Source organism: Equus caballus, chromosome 5 (genome assembly GCF_041296265.1).
Source record: "Equus caballus isolate H_3958 breed thoroughbred chromosome 5, TB-T2T, whole genome shotgun sequence".
Taxonomy (NCBI): Eukaryota; Metazoa; Chordata; class Mammalia; order Perissodactyla; family Equidae; genus Equus; species Equus caballus.
Window position 1 is genome coordinate 43,264,247 of NC_091688.1, and position 18,264 is coordinate 43,282,510.

The following is an 18,264-nucleotide window of genomic DNA, read 5'->3' on the forward strand; positions in this document are numbered from 1 at the left end:
TTTAATTTTATCAAGCGTTTTTCTGAAAGGAGCTGTTGGGGAAGGGGCAGCAAACTCTGTTACCCTCAGTGCACAGATAAAGACCCATTGTGGCTGAGAAAGTAAAAGAAAGCAGCCCTCCACTCCTAGGGGAGATTGAGGAAAAAGTCCTGGTCTTAAATTCCTATACTGATATCATTAGAGGTCTGTTATAGCAGCAGAGGGCAGACATTCTCTCTCATGTAAGATCTACCAACATTTATATGATTATGTGAATTTTCTACTTTTATTCTCTATATGTGGTGAATTATATCAATTGGTTTTCAAACATTAAACCAACCTCACATTCTTGGAATAACCCAATTTGGTTATATTATCCTTTTTATATACTGAATTTTACTTACTAATATTTGTAAAAAATTTTTGCATCTATGTTTCTGTAATTTTTCTTTCCTATAATGTCCTTGCCAGTTTTGAAATCAAGGATGCCTCAACATCATGCAATATATTGAGAAGTATTATCAGCTTTTCGATTTCCTGAAAAATAACTAGAGTAATATTGATATTAATCATTTCTTAAATGTATGAAAGAATTTTCTTTTGAAGTTATCTAACCTTGGCAGTTTCTTTTAATTTAATTAGAGATTTAATTTCTTTTAAAGTTATATAACTATTGCCATTTTATATTTCTTCTTGTGTTGGTTTTAGTAAGTTATGATATTCTAGGAATTTGTTGATTTTCTTTACATTTTAAAAGTATTGGATATAATTCTTTATAATAGATTCAGCAAACTTTCTGTAAAGGATTAGATAGTAAATATTTTATGTTTTGAGGGCCATGTGGTCTCTGTTGTAAATATTCAACTCTGCTTAGTGGGAAAGCCATAGACAATACATAAATGAGTGGATATGGCTGTACTCCAATAGAATTTTATTTACAAAAATATTTTTAAAAGTTTTGAAAAACAGGTAACAGGCTGGATTTGGCCTACAAGATGTACAATATCTTCTTATTTTTTAATGTCTGTTTTCCTTTTCAATCCCAATATTAACAATGTGCATTTTCTTCCATTTTTACTGATTAGTTTTCCTAGAAGTCTATCAATTATGCTAGCCTTTTCGAAGAAACAATTTGCATCTTTGTTAATTTTCTGTGTTCTTCCTTCTCTGTTGGGGTTTAACTTGCTGTTTCTTTACTAGCTTCAGAAGATGCTAGGTTATTGCTTAAACTGTACAATTGTAGGTTATTGATTTTTATGTTTTATCTAAAATATGCGTTTATGACCATACATTTCTCTCTCATCCTTTCTTAGCTATATTTCATAAATTTTCATATATTTAACTTTACTATTATTCAGCTAAAATTTAAAAAATAAATTCCATTGTAATTCCTTCTTTGACTCAAGTGGTATTTAGAAGTGTGTTGCTGAATTTCCTGGCAGTTGAGGACTTTCTATTTATATACGCATTTTTAACTTCTAGCTTTATTCTATGTGGTCATGTAACATTCTGAATGATTCAAACTTTAACATTTTTGAAACTTGGTTTATGCTAGGTATGTATTCATTTAAAAAAATGTCCTTTGTGCATTTTAAAAGAATGTTCATTTTTCAGATGTTGTGTGCGATGTTCTTGACCTGTCAAGTAGGTCAAGGGTGCTCATTATGTTTTTCAAATCTTTTTCTATCCTTTCGGATTTTAATCTATTTTTCCTATCAGCTATTGCAAAATCTGTGTTAAAGTCTCCCACTGTGATTATGGATTTGTCTATTTCTTCATTGATTTCTGTCAATTCTTTACATATTTTTAGTTATGCTACTTGGTTCATGAAGATTTGGGATTATTATACTTACTGGTGGATTGACCTTTCCTTATTTTTGAAGTATCAGTTTTCATGTCTGAGGTAAATAGTTTTTATGTCTAGAAAGTGGCATGCCTCTTTTGCTAGGTTGTTAATGTGAGGATTGAGTCAATCTACTAAGGAGTTGAGGTGACTCTGGGAATTGTTGTTGCTATGGTTGTGTCTGTGCACCACAGATTTCAAATTCTTCTAGTATTATCCTGTGCTTAGGGTAGTGGCTGGAGGGTTTTTCTCAATTTTCCTACTCCACTCTCAGCTTTAGGCCTTCCAAGTGCACCTACACCACAGAGTTGGTCTCTTTCTATGCTCTTATCTCTTACTAGCCTGAGAAGAGGACAAGGGCATTGTCTATTGTCCTGGTCCATCCTGTCTTAGTCAGGCCCCAAGTGCTTGTGTCTTGAATATGGGGCTTTCTCAGGGATCTTGTGCCTCCTTCCTGTAGCAGCCAGACTCTTCCTCATGTTGGTAGATCTTACGTGAGAGAGAATTTCTGCCCTCTGCTACTATAAGAGACCTCTAATGATATCAGTATTGGAATTTAAGACCAAGAATTTTTCCTCAATCTCCCCTAGGAGTGGAGGGCTGCTTTCTTTTACTTTCTCAGCCACAATGGGTCTTTATCTGTGCACTGAGGGTAACAGAGTTTGCTGCTCCTGCCCCAATAGCTAAGGCTTTTTCTTTTGCCAGAGAGGCGCAGGGTCTTAGTGGGGCTTTGTGACTTTCTTACAGTGATGGCTGCTCCCCTCCCCTATGTCAGCACTGCTGAGGGAGGTATTCTCTGTTCCACTTCCCTGTTCCCAGCATTTCTCACGAGCACCGAATGGAGAAGCATGGAGAACATTCAAGTGGGTGAAAAGGGCCCTGTTTCTATAACATCAGGGGCTCCCTTACTGTCATGCTAGCTGATACGGATTTTTGCAAGTTGTTAGACACCTTAGCTTTGTTCTTCTTGCCCAAGGGTCTGTCCCAGTAATCATGGAGCCAATTTATGGCACCAGGCATCCTTTTTCCTGAGGTCTGACATAGGCAAGCCAGTGCTCACATTCTGCCTCTCCTTGAGTTTCATGCTCTTTGTTTTGAAACTTCTGCTTTTATGAATTTGAGAAAAGTTATACTTTTGTAGTTTATGTGGCTTTTACTCTTTGTTAAGGTGAGGATGAAGCTCTCTCCAGTTTTCTACATCCTCAATGGAACCAGAACTCCTCTCCCATCTCTTTAATATTCCTTTACATCTCCTCTCTTGCCTCCTTTCAGATGGATTAAATCTCTTTATTAGTCCTCCATCCCTGTTAGTTTTTTAGGGATTTTTTTAAGCCATTCTTTTAGAGGACACTCTACAGATTACAGCATACATCCTTGACTTTTTATAATCAGATAAACATTAGCATTTATATTCTTTCTCAGAAAACTCTAGGAACCTTAGAATGCCTTAACTTCGCTAACTTAATCTGAGGCTCTTGTGTTATTGTTGTCATGCAATTTAACTATACATAAATTTAAACCTCACACATCGTTGTTATTAACATACTGTGAGTATTTATTTGCATTTACTCACATCTAGATTTCATTGCTCTTTGTTTCCCCCTCTACACTAGGAGAGTTTCCCCGCACCTCTGTGTTTTAGGCCCAGTCTGGAGTGGGGTTGTTGTGATGGAGAAGTTCATTTTTGGTTTTCACCCACTTACCGAACTAGCCATTCATGAATTAAGCTTGGGCTTTCCCTCTCCTGTTAGCTAGTCACAAGGATTCCCTATTAGCCAAGGCGGAGGGATTGGTGGACAGCAGGTCTCAGAAGGTCAACACTGACGCTGGTTAAAGTAGCCATCTATGACTCTTCACTTGATGACCTACTCAGTGGTCATCCTGAGAGACAAAGCTTGCAGTAGATTTTTGCTTTAAGGGGTCTTGGGCACTAAATCTGAGGAAACATCAGTGATTTCACTGTCATGGACAGCAGCCACACTTTGGGGCGTGTGTCCTCAGAAACTGACGTCCCCATCACTGTGATCCAGATTTAGGCCAGTGATTCACAAATTCTGGATTGTGAGAGTCAATCCTTTCTTTAAGAAATTATGTTTTGGGCGTGTTATGAGGATACAAGGAGTCACTTTCTGTTAGGGAAAGTCCCTTGGCGTGCCCAAGAGTCTGTCCCAGTAATCATGGACTCAATGGTGATGACATTATTTGCAGATACCTGTTCTTAAGCTGTTGAGGATGGCAGTTTTATTCATGGCAGTCGTGACCAATGCTCACACAAAACTCCTTGTTTCCTGGCGAGGGACAGTGTCAGGTACCTGTTCCCCTGCGTGGGAGCTTAGGTGACTCAGTTTTTCCGCCCTGCCCAGATCTTACCTGGAGAACAAGGGGGATGGGTGTTCCCTCTTCGCCCTGTCCTGCTCATATTTCTTCTCCCTTTGAAAAACTACATTCTAGGAAAGATTTTTGATGATCTTCCTAGATCAAATAAGTTCAAGTAGAGTCATCTCTGAGTTTCAGGAGAGAAAGATTGATCGTATAATTCAAGAATTAATTCACTAAACCTTTGTTCAGTGTCTACTATTTGGCAGACTCTATTTTAGATCACGTGGATATGTTAGTAAGAGATGAACAAGGTCTCAGCTCTGTCCTCCATACTTGGTGGTGGTGGTAGAGTGTCTGTGTATGTGATTGGTGGAGACAAATATTAAACAAATATGCAATAGTAAATATACAACTTCTTGCTTTGAGGGACTGAAAGCCTAAGCATGGAAAGAGGAAACACATACACCAGTCCTGCAGGCCTTAGGCCTCTTGTATCCTCATGACATACCCAAAACATAATTTCTTAAAGAAAGGCTTGACTCCTACAATCCAGAATTTGTGAATCACTTGCCTAAACCTGGATCACAGTGAAGATGACATCAGTTTCTGAGGACACATGCCCCAAAATGTGCCTGCTGTCCCTGACAGTGAAGACACTGATGTTTCTTCAGATTTAGTGCCCGCGACCTCTGCTGTTGTGCCTGCCTCTCCCCTTTTAAATCCACAGTAGGTTATCTCTGTGCCTGTGTGTGAACTTAAAATATTATCTTACACTTTTCTTAGGTTTTGTGCATGTTGAACCTTGTTTTATTTCTGATGTTTAAGGCACAGGGCATGGGGTATGCAGAAGGTGTCCTGAGATTCAGTGATAAAGGTGAACCCCTTTCTGCACTTTCATAAACAAACTAGGGATCCTCAACCATCCATGGCAAAACTGGGACAGCTTTAGTGAAAGGCACATAGAAGAAAAGCAACAGTGGTGAGTTCTGAGTCAGGATAAGGTAGGAAACTGCCATGGGCATTTTGTGGCAGGTAGAAATTAGGTTATTCTGGAAGGACCTAAGGATTTATTAGGGAGATGTTCCCCATACTTTCATGAATTCCATACTTCTTTTTTATATTTGCATATTGTCAACATTATTAAAAATACTTAGTTTTCATTGAAATTACCTTCAGGTCAATAGACTTTAAAAACTTACAGTAATTCTTGGCAGTAGTATATATTACATGACAAGTTTGAAATTCTACTTATGAATTTTTAAAATGTAGATTAATATAGATAATAATTAAAATGTAAAAAACTTTTTTACCATGTGAGACAATCTTCTTTAATAAGTCACACTATTGCAACCACAGGGAAGTGTTGGAACAGGAATCAGTGTTTACAAATGGGTGACTATAATCAAAATAAAACAAAATTAAAGTGGAGCATTGCCTTCCTAGGAGATTCCTCCTTTTCCAAAGAACTTTCATTTACTTCTTTGATCTTTCCTCATAAGGTGACTCTTGCAGTGTAGAGTAGAAATGAAAGGCAGGGAATGTACATTTCAAGTGGGCACCAGAAGAGAGATGGGTTGATCCTTATTGCTCTTCCCTGATTAAATCTGCAGGCTGAGGCCATGGGAAGAGGCAGGGGAGAGGCAAGGACTGCAGGAGCTATTGGAGGCTGGGGGAAGGGAAACCGATGTGCCGGAGGCTTCTAGCTACTACTTCACAGGGCACAGCAGGAACACTGTATCCTGTAGCCCATGTTGTTGTCTGCTGGCCACTCAGCCAGCTTGTAGCTGTTGGGAAGCAGCTTCTGTTTCTCATAAAGCACAATATTCATGCTTCCATAAGTAGTTCTTAAATGAACATTTAGAAATATTTCCTTCATGGTAAGTATGAACAGTAAAATTATTAAAATTACTAAAGGAAAAGACCTTAAATAATTTTTCTGGAGGAAAACAAGGATGGAGCAAGATGAGGAGTTGGACTACCTCTCCGCTGGCAGTGGGTGGGGAGAGACAAGCCTCTAGGGAAGAGATTGCAGAGAGCATCACTAAAGGAGCATCTGATGTCTTGTAGTAGGCCAGCAGACCCAGGAGGCATTTAGGGTTTGAGCTGTGTCAAGGGAAGGCTCCATGTGATCTCATCCCAGAGTGCTTACCCACTCAGTCACACTGCCCAAATATGTACAACTAGAACTGGAAATATGTGATAATTAGACTCTTTGAGGAATATGATCTCTAGGAACAGTGTTGAAAGCCACAAGAAGTAGTAACAATAATTTAGTAATAATTCATGAATAAAACATTCTCTAATGAATGGTAGTTAATAATAACAAATTAATTATGAAGAACTTGACATAAATATTTTCCTGAACTTATTCCTGGTTTCCCTGCCAACCACATTGTCATTATTTAAATACATAAAGTAATTAAAATAAATATTACAAGGAGTCCTTGGAATGACTGACTAAAGAGGTTATTTGGAATTAGATGTTTCAGAGATGGAACAGGGGTTCAAAATGTGTATTTGCCCTTAAGAAGTTGAACAAATAGAAGGAGGTCATTTGGGAGTAATTCTGTAGGAGGAAGTAGTGTAACGCGATAGCAGAACTGTGAGGAGAACTTATTCCTGGGGCCAGCCCAGAGGCTGGGGCTTAGAGACCTGAAATGCAGAAGGTCTTGGAGTCCTGATGAATTTCAAATAGCCACAGTGTTGCAGGCTTTGTTAAAACTACAACGTCAAGCTCAGAGTGTATCTGTGCTCTATTTGGAGGAATGCAGCATGTGCAAGTATGGCCCCGGTAGTCACTGTTGTGTGTGTGTGTGTGGTTTCATGTCTTTAATTGTAAAAAAGAGTTTGAGAAGAATATTCCAATGTCACATAAATTCACTAGTGAACATTAAAATGAGTATTGAGACTAAAGGGGAATAGACTGAAGAGGAATGTCATATAAGCATGAGTTGGAGAGATGTCTAGGGAGGGGCCAGGTCTCTGGTTATATAGGCAAGGAGAGCTAAAAAGAGTCACCAGACTCATGATGCAGTTAATCTGAGGGGATGTGGAAGGGGTGCTAACCCCATTCATTCAAGCCTTCCATGGGTTGCCAATTAGAGAACTCCCCAATACTCAAACTGGAACAAGGTCCTGAAAGCACCAGGCAGGGCTCCATTTAAGGCAAGCTTCTCACAAAGCAAGTGCTGCTGGGAAGAGGATCTTGGTGCAAGATGCTTCCAGTTACTAGGCTACACGTCAATTCCTTTTTAGAGTTTCAGGTGGCTAGATTTGGGTTGTGCACTATTTGGAGCTGTCCAGGCTTGGGCTGTTCTATTGTCCATTAGAGTTCTCTGCCAAGCAGCCATCATCTCAGTTCCCTACCAGCTTTGGGGAATCTGGAGAGTCTGATTAGTTGGGTGCAGGGGAGAGGTCATATCTTCCTTCAGGTGCTTGAAAGTTTTTGATATAATCTGGAGGCCCAAATTGTGTTAATCTGTTGATGTCATTCATCTGGTCACTGGAAGTTGCAGATGGTGATAGGTTATTTTGGCCTTATTTTTTCTTTTGAAGAATCATATTAAAGTTCATAGGAGAAAATAAATTAATGGGATATGAAAATGAGTGAGAGACAAAGGAATTTCCTTCTCATGATCACTTAAAGAGTATCTAGAAATGTGATCTCAAAAAGAAGTTGGGACGGTTCCTACCCTCAAGGAGACACATGAAGCTCACATTGTCTTCTCTTAGGACAACTTCTGTCATGTCAGTAGACTCTTCTCTCATGTATGCTCAATGGCAACTCTTAAAGAAAAACTGATTGCATCAGTTGCAGAGGAAGAGGCAGCAGTCCCCCAAAATAAGATGACTGTAGAGGGGCACTCCCATAGACAGAGAAGCCAAAGTTCGTATAAAGAACTGTGTAATTATCCCTTTGATTTTCAAGGCTCTTTGATTTCTTAACACCTTCTTTATGACTGTCTGGATTCCACACCCTTTCCCTGAGATGCAGCAGTCCTATGAGCCACCTCTTTTATTCTCCTCAAGAGCCTTGACCATGCTTACCTTCAAATGCCCTACAGTGAAGTGCCCACCTGTGTAGTGACAGCAGAAAGGCCCTTCTGTGCAGCAATCCTCATCTTGCCAGAAGAAAGGCCCACTCAAGATCATCCAGTCCTTGGAAATTTTCAGGACAATGAAACAAGAAAAAATGTGTCATCACAATCCAAGAGTTCTGAATCCTACTGTCCTGTCTTTCTTGTGTCTTTACTGGTCTTCACCCCTGCTCTGCCTGGAATGATGTATGACAGACAAGTGGCTTTTATGAAGAGATTATATTGCTTCTCTCTGGCCAAGAACTACCCTTGATTCCAAGCTTCCTAAGGCCTCAGACAGAGGAGCAAGATCAGACCCTGTTTGTGCCTTCTGTCACTGGTATAGGCAGAATTTCCATCCCCTAAGCAATGTACCTTCTTTTCAGTGTCATGAATAGAGGATATGTTTCATGGTCAAAATGTAAATTCAGTTTCTTTCTCTCTCTCTCTCTCCTTTTTGTTTCTTTTTTTTTTTAAAAACATGCTTTTGGTAACAGCAGCTGATCAGAGTTTTTGTTGTGGCTGTGGTGGGGATGGTAGTGGTATGTGTGTTTCCTTTGAATCTTTTATCCTTTTCCCCATTTGATCCAGAGTTTTAGGCTCTTACAATAAAGTTTCATGAATCTTGTTTAAGTTGGATCTGATATAATGGATATAAAGAATATTTCTTCATTGCTTCAGATACATGTTCTATTGCTTACATTCATTGTGATTCTATTAGAATATTTTAAACTACTGTTTTAGTTTCTTTAATTATAAAGATAATCAAGGTTTTTATTGCTTGTAGAGGAAGCTTTGTATAATAAATTTTAATTTTAATTTAAAATTCTAGCTAAGTAAATCTATAAAACCAAAGTAAGCTTCTAGAATAAAAATCATTAATGGAAAATTCCTCATGTTTCAGATCTCTTTTTCTCCATTGGTTTTTAAAATAACCGTTTTTATTGTGGTAAAATATACATAACAAAATTTGCCTTTTTTAAATTGAATTCATAATAGTTTACATCATTGTGAAATTTCAATTGTATGTTATTTCTTGTCCATCCCCATATAAGTGCTCCCCTTCACCCCTGTACCCATCCCCCACCCCCTTCTCCTGGTAACAACTGAACTGTTTTCTTTGTCCATGTGTTTGTTTATATTCCACATATGAGTGAAATCATTTGGTGTTTGTCTTTCTCAGTTTGGCTTATTTAGCTTAACGTAATACCCCCCAGGTCCATCCATGTTGTTGCAAATGGGATGATTTTGTCTTTTTTTATGGCTGAGTAGTATTCCATTGTATATATAGACCACATCTTCTTTATCCAATCATTGGTTGATGGGCACTTGGATTGCTTCCATGTCTTGGCTATTGTGAATAGTGCTGCAGTGAACATGGGGGTGCATATGTCACTTTGGATTGTTGATTTCAAGTTGTTTGGGTAGATACTCAGTAGTGGGATAGCTGGGTCATATGGTATGTCTATTTTTAGTTTTTTTGAGAAATCTCCATACTGTTCTCCAGAGTGACTGCACCAGTTTGCATTCCCACCAGCAGTGTATGAGGGTTCCCTTCTCTCCACACCCTGTCCAACATTTGTTATTTTTAGTCTTAGTGATTATAGCTATTTTAACAGCTGTAAGGTAAAAATTTGCCTTTTTAAAAAACCATTTTAAGTGACATTAAGTGGCATTAAGTACCCTCACATGTTATGCAACTATCACCACTGTACATTTCCAGAACTTTTTCATCATCCCAAACAGAAACTCTGTACCTGCTAAACAATAACTCCCATTTCTCTGTCCTTCTAGCCAGTGGTAACCTCTACTCTACTTCCTGTATCTATGAATTTGACAATTACAGATACCTCCTTTAAGTGGAATCATACAATATTTGTCCTTTTGTGTCTGACTCATTTCACTTAACATAATGTTTTCGAGGTTCTTCCATGTCGAAACATGTATCATTCCTTTTAATGGCTGAATAATATCCCACTGTATGTATATACCACATTTTGTTTATCCACTCATTTGTCGATGGACATTTGTTTTGTTTCCACCGTTTGTCTATTGTAAATAATGCTGCTATAAACACTGGTGTTCAAATATCTATTTATTTGAGTCATTACTTTCAATTCTTTTAAGTATAAACCTAAAAGTGGAATTGCTGAATCATATGGTAATGCTGCTTAACTTTCTCAGGAATGACTAAACTGTTTTCCACAGTGGTTGCACCATTATACAATCCCACTAGAAATACACGATGGATTTAATTTCTCCACATTATCACCAACACTTGTTATTTTCTGTTTTATTTTGTTTGTTTGATAATAGCCCTCCTATTGAGTGTGAAGTAGTATCTCATCGGGGTTTTTATTTGCATTTTTCTGATGATTAGTGATGTTGAACATTTTTTCATTTGCTTATTGGCCGTTTGTATAACTCCTTTGGAGAAAGGTCTATTCAAGTCCTTTGTCCATTTTTGAATTGTTTTCTTTTTGTTTTGTTTTGTTTTAGGAGTTCTTTATATATTCTGGGCACTAATCTCTTATTAGCATATGATTTGCAAATATTTTCTTTTATTCTGTGGGTTGTTTTTTCACTCTCTCTCTCTCTCTCTCTTTTTTTTTTTTTGCTGAGGAAGATTCGCCCCGTGCTAACACTTGTGCCATTCTTCCTCTATTTTATATGTGGGTTGCTGCCACAGCATGGCCACTGTTGACTGGTGTAGGCCCATGCCTGGGAACCACACCCGGGCTGCTGAAGCAAAGCACGCTGAACTCAACCACTAGGTCACAGGGCCAGCTCCTTCCCTCTCTTAATAATGTCCTTTGACGTGCAAAAATTTTTAATTTTGGTGAAGTCAAATGTATCTGTTTTTTGTTTTGTTGTCTCTGCATTTAACATTGTATTAAAATAATCACTGCCAAATTTAGTGTCATGAATCTCTTCCAATGTTTTCTCCTAACAGATTTTTAGTTTGATCTCGTACATTTAGGACTTTGGTGTATTTTGAGTTAATTTTTGCATATGGTGTAAGGTAAATGTCCAAATTCATTCTTTTGCCTGTGAATATCCAGTTTTCCCAGCACCATTTGTTGAAAACACTTTCCTTTTCGCCACTGAATGGTCTTGGCACTCTTGTCAAAAATCAATTGACCACATATGGGAGGGTTTATTTCTGGATTCTCAATTCTATTCCATTGGTCTGTATGTCTATCTTTATGCCAGTACCACACAGTTTTGATTACCATAGATTTGTATTAAGTTTTGAAATCAGGAAGCATGAGACCTCTCTATTTCTTCTTCATTTTCAAGATTGATTTGGCTATTCAGAATCCCTTGAAGTTCCATATGAATTTCAGGATGATATTTTCTATTTTTGTGAGAAATGCAGTTGGGATTTAATAAGGATTGCATTGAAATGTAGATCTTTTGGGTAATACTGTCATCTTAACAATATTATCTTCCAATCCATGAGTATGGGATGTCTTTCTGTTTATTTAGGTCTTTAATTTTTTTCTAGTAACATTTTTTTTTCTTTTTTGTGCACAAGTATTTTATTTCTTTGGTTAAATTTATTTCTAAATATTTTATTCTTTTTAATGCTATTGTAAATTGAATTGTTTTCTTAATTTCCATTTAAGATGTTCATTTTTAGTGCATAGAAATGAAGTTGATTTTGGGGTGTTGATTTGTACCCTGCAATTTTGCTGAATTTGTTTATTAGCTCTCACAGGTTGCTTTGGTGAAATTTTAGGATTTTACCCATGTAAGATCATATCATGTACAAACAGAGATAATTTTGCTTCTTCCTTTCCAATTTGGATGCCTTTTATTTCTTCTTCTTAACTAATTACACTGGCTAGAATTTCCAGTATTGAATAGAAATGGTGAAAGTGGGAATCCTTGTCTTGTTCCTGATCTTAAGGAAACACTATTAGTCTTTCACCTTTGGATATGATATTAGCTATAGATTTTTCATGTATGATGTTTATCAGGTTGAGGAAGTTTCCTCTTATTCCCATTTTATTGAGTGTTTTTATCATGAAAGGGTGTTAAATTTTGTGAAATGCTTTTTCTGCATCGATTGAGATGATTATGTGTTTTTGCCCCTTCATTCTGTTAATGTAGTATGTCACATTGTTTGATTGAATTTTGTGTATTAAGTAATCTTTGCATCTAGGAATAAATTCCACTTGGTCGTGTTGTATAATCCTTTAAGTATGTTGCTGAATTTGATTTGTTAGATTTTGTAGAGTTTTTTTGTATCAATATTCATTAGGTATTTTAATCTGTAGTTTTCTTTTCTTGTAATGTCTTTGTATGTCTTTCATATCAGGAGGGTAATGGTGGCTTCATAGAATGAGTTAGAAAGTGTTTCCTCCTTTTCAATTTTTCAGAAGAGTTTGAGAAGGATTGGTGTATAATTCATTGGTAAAGCTTCTGGTTCAGGGCTTTTCTTTGTTGTGAGGTTTTTGATTACTAATTCAATCTCCTTACTAGTCTATTCAGATTTTCTCTTTATTTGTGATTCAGTTTTGGTAGATTGTGTATTTCTAGGAATTTGTCCATTTCATCTGGATTATCCAATTTGATGGCATACAATTGTTCATAGTATTCTCTTAAAATTTATTTAATTTCTGTAAAATCAGTAGTAATATCTCCACTTTCTTTTCTGATTTTAGCCATTTAAATATTTTTTCTTAGTCAGTTTGTCTAAAGTTTTTCAATTTTGCTGATCTTTTCAAAGAAACAATTTTTGATTTCATTGATTTTCTCTAGTGTTTGCCTGTTCTTTATTTTATGCATCTCCACTCTAATCTTTATTATTTTCTTCTGTTGGGTTTAGTTTGTTTTTATCTTTCTAGTTTCTTAAGATGTAACATTAGGTTACCAATTTGCAATCCTTCTTTTTTAATATATGCATCTGCTGCTATATTTTTCCTGCTTAGCACATTTTTGCTGTAAGCCATGTTTTGGAATGTTGTGTCTTTGTTTTCATTTGTCTCAAGATATTTTCAATTTCTATTGTTATTTCGTCTTTGACTCATTGATTAAAAGTATGTTGCTTAATTTCCACAAATTTGTGAATTTTCCATTTTTCTTTCTGTTATAGATTTCAGTTTCATTCTGTTGTGGTTGGAAAAGTACTTTGCATTATTTCAGTCTTTTGAATGTATTGACTTGTTTTTTCGTGGCCTAAAATATTGTCTATCTATCCTGGAGAATGTTCCATGTTCTCTTGAGAAAAATGTAATATGTATTCTGCCGTTATTGGACGGAGTGTTCTGTATCTGCCTGTTAAGTTCAATTGATTTATACAGTTGTTCAATTCCTCTATTTCCTTACTGATCTCCTGTCTCGTTATTCTATCTATTACTAAAAGTGGGGTACTGAAGTCTCCAGTTATAATTTAGGAAATATCTTTCATTTTAATTCTGTCACTGCTTGCTTCTTTTATTTTGGAGGTCTGATGTTTGGTGCATATAATTAGTTCATATAATTGCTATATTATCTTGATGATTTGATGCGTTTATCAATATATAATGTTCTTGTCTCTTGTAACAACATTTGACTTAAAATCAGATGTTTTGTCTGATCTTAGTGTAGTCACTCAGCTCTCTTTTGGTTACTATTTGCATAAAATATATTTTTTATCCTTTAACTTTCAAACTACTCACTTATGTCCTTAGATTTAAAGTGAGTCTCTTATAAACAGCATATAGTTGGATCATTTTTTTTGGATTATTATTTTTTTTTTATTATCCATTCTGTCAAATCTCTGCCTTTTGCTTAGAAAGTTTAATTCATTTGCATTTAGAATAATTATTGATAAGGAAAATCTTACTTCTGAATTTTCTTTCTATTTTCTCTATGTTTTTGTCCCTCATTTTCTCCATTACTGCCAGCTTTTGTGTTTAGTTGATCTTTTGTGGTAAAACTTTTGATTATCTTCTTATTTCTTTTTGTGTATATTCTGCAGATATTTACTTTGTGATTACAATAACATCCTAAAGTTATAACAGTCTAACTTGAATTCATACCAACTTAACTCCAATTTCATTAAAAAAGTCTATTCCTATACAACTCCATCCCCTCTTGATGTTATTGGTGTCACAAATTACATATTTATACATTGTGTGCTAACTAAATAGATTTATAATTTTTTATGAATTTGTCTTTTAAATACTGTAGAAAATAAAAAGTGAAGTTATAAATTAAAATTACCATAATACCAGCTTTTCTATTTTCCCATGTACTTATCTTTGGTGGAGAATTTTATATTTTTGAACAGTTTCAAACTTCTCTCTAGCATCCTTTCGTATCAACCTGGAGGACTCCCTTTAACTTTTCTTGTAGGGCAAATGTAGTGGCAACAAACTCCTCAGATTTTATTTATCTGAAACGTCATAATTTCTCCCTCGTCTTTGAAGCACAGTTTTGCCAGATAGGGAATTCTAGGTTGACAATTTGTTCTTTAAGCACTTTAAATATATCATCCTACTGGCTCCTGGCCTCCAAAGTGTCTGTTGAGAAATTGGCTGGCAATATTTATTGAGGATTCTTTGTATGTGAAAGTCTACTTGTCTCCTGCTGCTTTCAAGATTCTCTCTTTTAATAATTAATTATAACGTGTCCAATGTGAGTTTCTTTGGATTTGTTTCTTGGATTTGTTTGGATTCTACAGTAAGAATCCCACAATATCCTGTAATATTCTTTGGATTTGTTGAGCTTCTTGGATGTGCAGTTTTGCCTTTTCCAGAAGTTATATAAAGGGAATCATACAGTATGTAGCCTTTCAGACTGACTTTTTCTTAGCAATTTGCATTTAAGATTCAACTATGTCTTTGTGTGACTTGATAGCTCATTACTTTTTATCACTAAATAATATTCCATTGTATGAGTGTACCACAGTTTGTTTATCCACTTATCTATTGAAGGACATCTTGGTTGCTTCCAGTTCTTGGAAATGATGACTAAAGATGCTATAAACATTTGCACGCAGGTTTTCGTGTGAACATATTTTGAAACTAGTTGGGTGAATTTCTAGGATTGCTATTACTGGATCATATGGTAAAATTATATTTAGCTCTGTAAGATCTTGAGTCAGTTTTGGTAAGTTAAATTTGACTAAGAATTTTTATATTTTTATATTTCGTTTAACTTTTCCTCCTACAATTCTGTCAGCCCTCTCTGCCCAGGCAACAGTCACCTACTCCCCCCATGCTAAAGTCCAAATAGCTTTTCCTCCCCAGGGTTTCTCACAACTTTTACCCAGGTTTGTTTATTTTATTTTATGAGTTTTTATTGTGGAGGAACTCAGCAGTCCATGTACTTTCAGTATCTTGGAAAAACTCTTATGAGGAGAAGTGTCTGATTCGTTCCGTTTTTTGCCTCATGTTCTTTTTAGTCTCACTAACATATGCCATACAGGATCAGTTCATATTTTTATTGGCCATTGAAATCACTCTCTTAAATATTCTGATTCCACGCTTAGTACATATTAAACTATAATTTACAAAGCCTATTTGCTTTTGGAAGGTTAGTACGAATTGCCATTCATTTACTTATAAGGAGTTAGCCTGACACCAGGCAAACTGCCATCAGGAGGAATGAGAAATTTAAGACAAAGATTTTCTTACTGTCCTAAACAGCTAACCATAGCACTAGTAAACTAAGTTAGAGATTAAATCATTTTTTCATGCAGAATAATAAATATTTATAAATGCTCATTTTTTCAAACCAACAAAATAAACACACTGAATTTTATTTTATTTGGATTTGTTTTGTGTTGAACAATTTTCAGAGGAAGGTCTAAGTGAGTCTAAATACCCAGGAACAATTAAACTGTCCTGTTTCCATCTACGTCCTAAATTTCTGCTCAGATCAACTCTCATGTCCACCCCATAAGAATAAGTGTAAATATTAGTGCTTTTGATTATTTCTTCATACCTCATTCAAGTCAGGCATTTTCATTTGCTTTCTCCTCAACCTTTTGGCACTGACCTAAAATAACATTCTCAGCCATCAAACACAACTTGAACTTTTTGCCTCTATTTCTTAGATAAACAATTTATTAGTTTACTATTTGAGTATTTTCTTCAGCTTGTGCTAAGTGCGTTATATACGGTTTCTTATTTATTTCTCATAACAGTTTAGAGGTAGATATTATTATTATTGCTATATTCTTTCATACTTACTACCTTTCTTAATACCATCCTTTTTCCTGTTTTCTCATGGTCTGACCAATTTTAGGATTTCTGTCTGTCTGACTCTTGGGAACTAGAGAAAATCATTATTAATTTTTTTAACCTAAGTGTGACTCCCCAGTTTTGCTTGAATTGTTGCATAGATACATGTGACTATTGGGAGCCTGTGGCTTTGTGTGTATGTGTCAATGCTGGGAGGAGGGTGGATTATCACTGGGAGTTTTCTTCAAGAGTGGTTTTAATTGAGATGTGATCAAATAGGGAAAGAATAACAAAAAATTACATCTAACCACCTCCAGTCCCAACTTTGGAGCCTGGCCAGAAATGGTGGTGCAGAAGCTCGGTTCTGGAAAGGAGAAAGAATATTTTATCCCTAATTGAGCAATGGACACACTTGTCTCTTGTCACTTTTTCAAAGGAAAATTTTAAGATTCTTTACTCAATGACAGATATTCTATGGAGATTCTTTTTTGTTTTTCAATTATTTTATTGAGCTCATTAATGGTTTATAACATTGTGTAATTTTGGGTGTATATTATTATTTAAAAATTTCTGAATAGACTTCATTGTGCTCACCACAAGTACTCTAATCTTTGTCTGTCACTGTACATATGTGCCCCTTTACCCATTTCGCCCACCCCCAGCTCCCTTCCCCTGTGGTAACCACTAATCTGTTCTTTTTATCCATGTATTTGTTTCTCTTCCACACGTGAGTGAAATCATGGAGTATTTGTCTTTCTCTGTCTGTCTTATTTCGCTTAACATCATACCATCAAGGACCATCCATGTTGTTGCAAATGGGATGATTTTGTCTTTTTTACGGCTGAGTAGTATCCTGTTGCATATTTATACTACATCTTCTTTATCCATTCATCTATAGAAGGGCACTTGGGTTGCTTCTGCACCTTGGCTATTGTGAATAATGCTGCAATGAAAATAGGGGTGCATAAATCTCTTTGAATCACTGATTTCAAGTTCTTTGGATAAATATCCGGTAGTGGGATAGCTGGGTCATATGGTATTTCTATTTTTAATGTTTTGAGAAATCTCTGTACTGTTTTCCGTAATGGCTGCACCAGTTTGCATTCCCACCAGCAGTGCATGAGGTTTCCCTTTTCTCCACATCCTCTCCAACATTTGCTATTATTTGTCTTGGTAATTATAACCATTCTGACTGGTGTAAGGTGATATCTGATTGTAGTTTTTTTCTCTTTTTATTATTTTTTTTTAGGAAGATTAGACCTGAGCTAACAGCTGCCGCCAATCCTCCTCTTTTTGCTGAAGAAGACTGGCCCTGAGCTAACAAGTGTGCCCATCTTCCTCTACTTTATATGTGAGATGCCTGCCACAGCATGGCTTGACAAGCACTGGGTATGTCTTCACCTGGGATCCGAACTGGCTGACCCTGGGCCACTGAAGTGGAATGTGTGAACTTAATCGCTGTGCCACTGGGTGGGTCCCTATCTCATTGTAGTTTTGATTTGCATTTCCCTAATAATTAGTGATGTTGAACATCTTTTCATGTGTCTGTTGGCCATCCGTATATCTTCTCTGGAAAAATGCCTGTTTATATCCTCTGTCTTGTTTTTGATCAGATTGTTTGTTTTTTTGTTGTTCAGCCATATGAGTTCTTTATATATTTTGGAAATTAACCCCTTGTCTGACATATGACTTGCAAATATTTTCTCCCACTTGGTGGGTTGTCTTTTCATTTTGTTCATGGTTTCCTTTGGCTTACAGAAGCCTTTTAGTTTGATGTAGTTCCATTTGTTTATTTTTTCTATACACTGAAAACTATAAAACATTATTGAAAAAATTGAAGAAGACATAAAGAAATGGAAAGACATTCCAT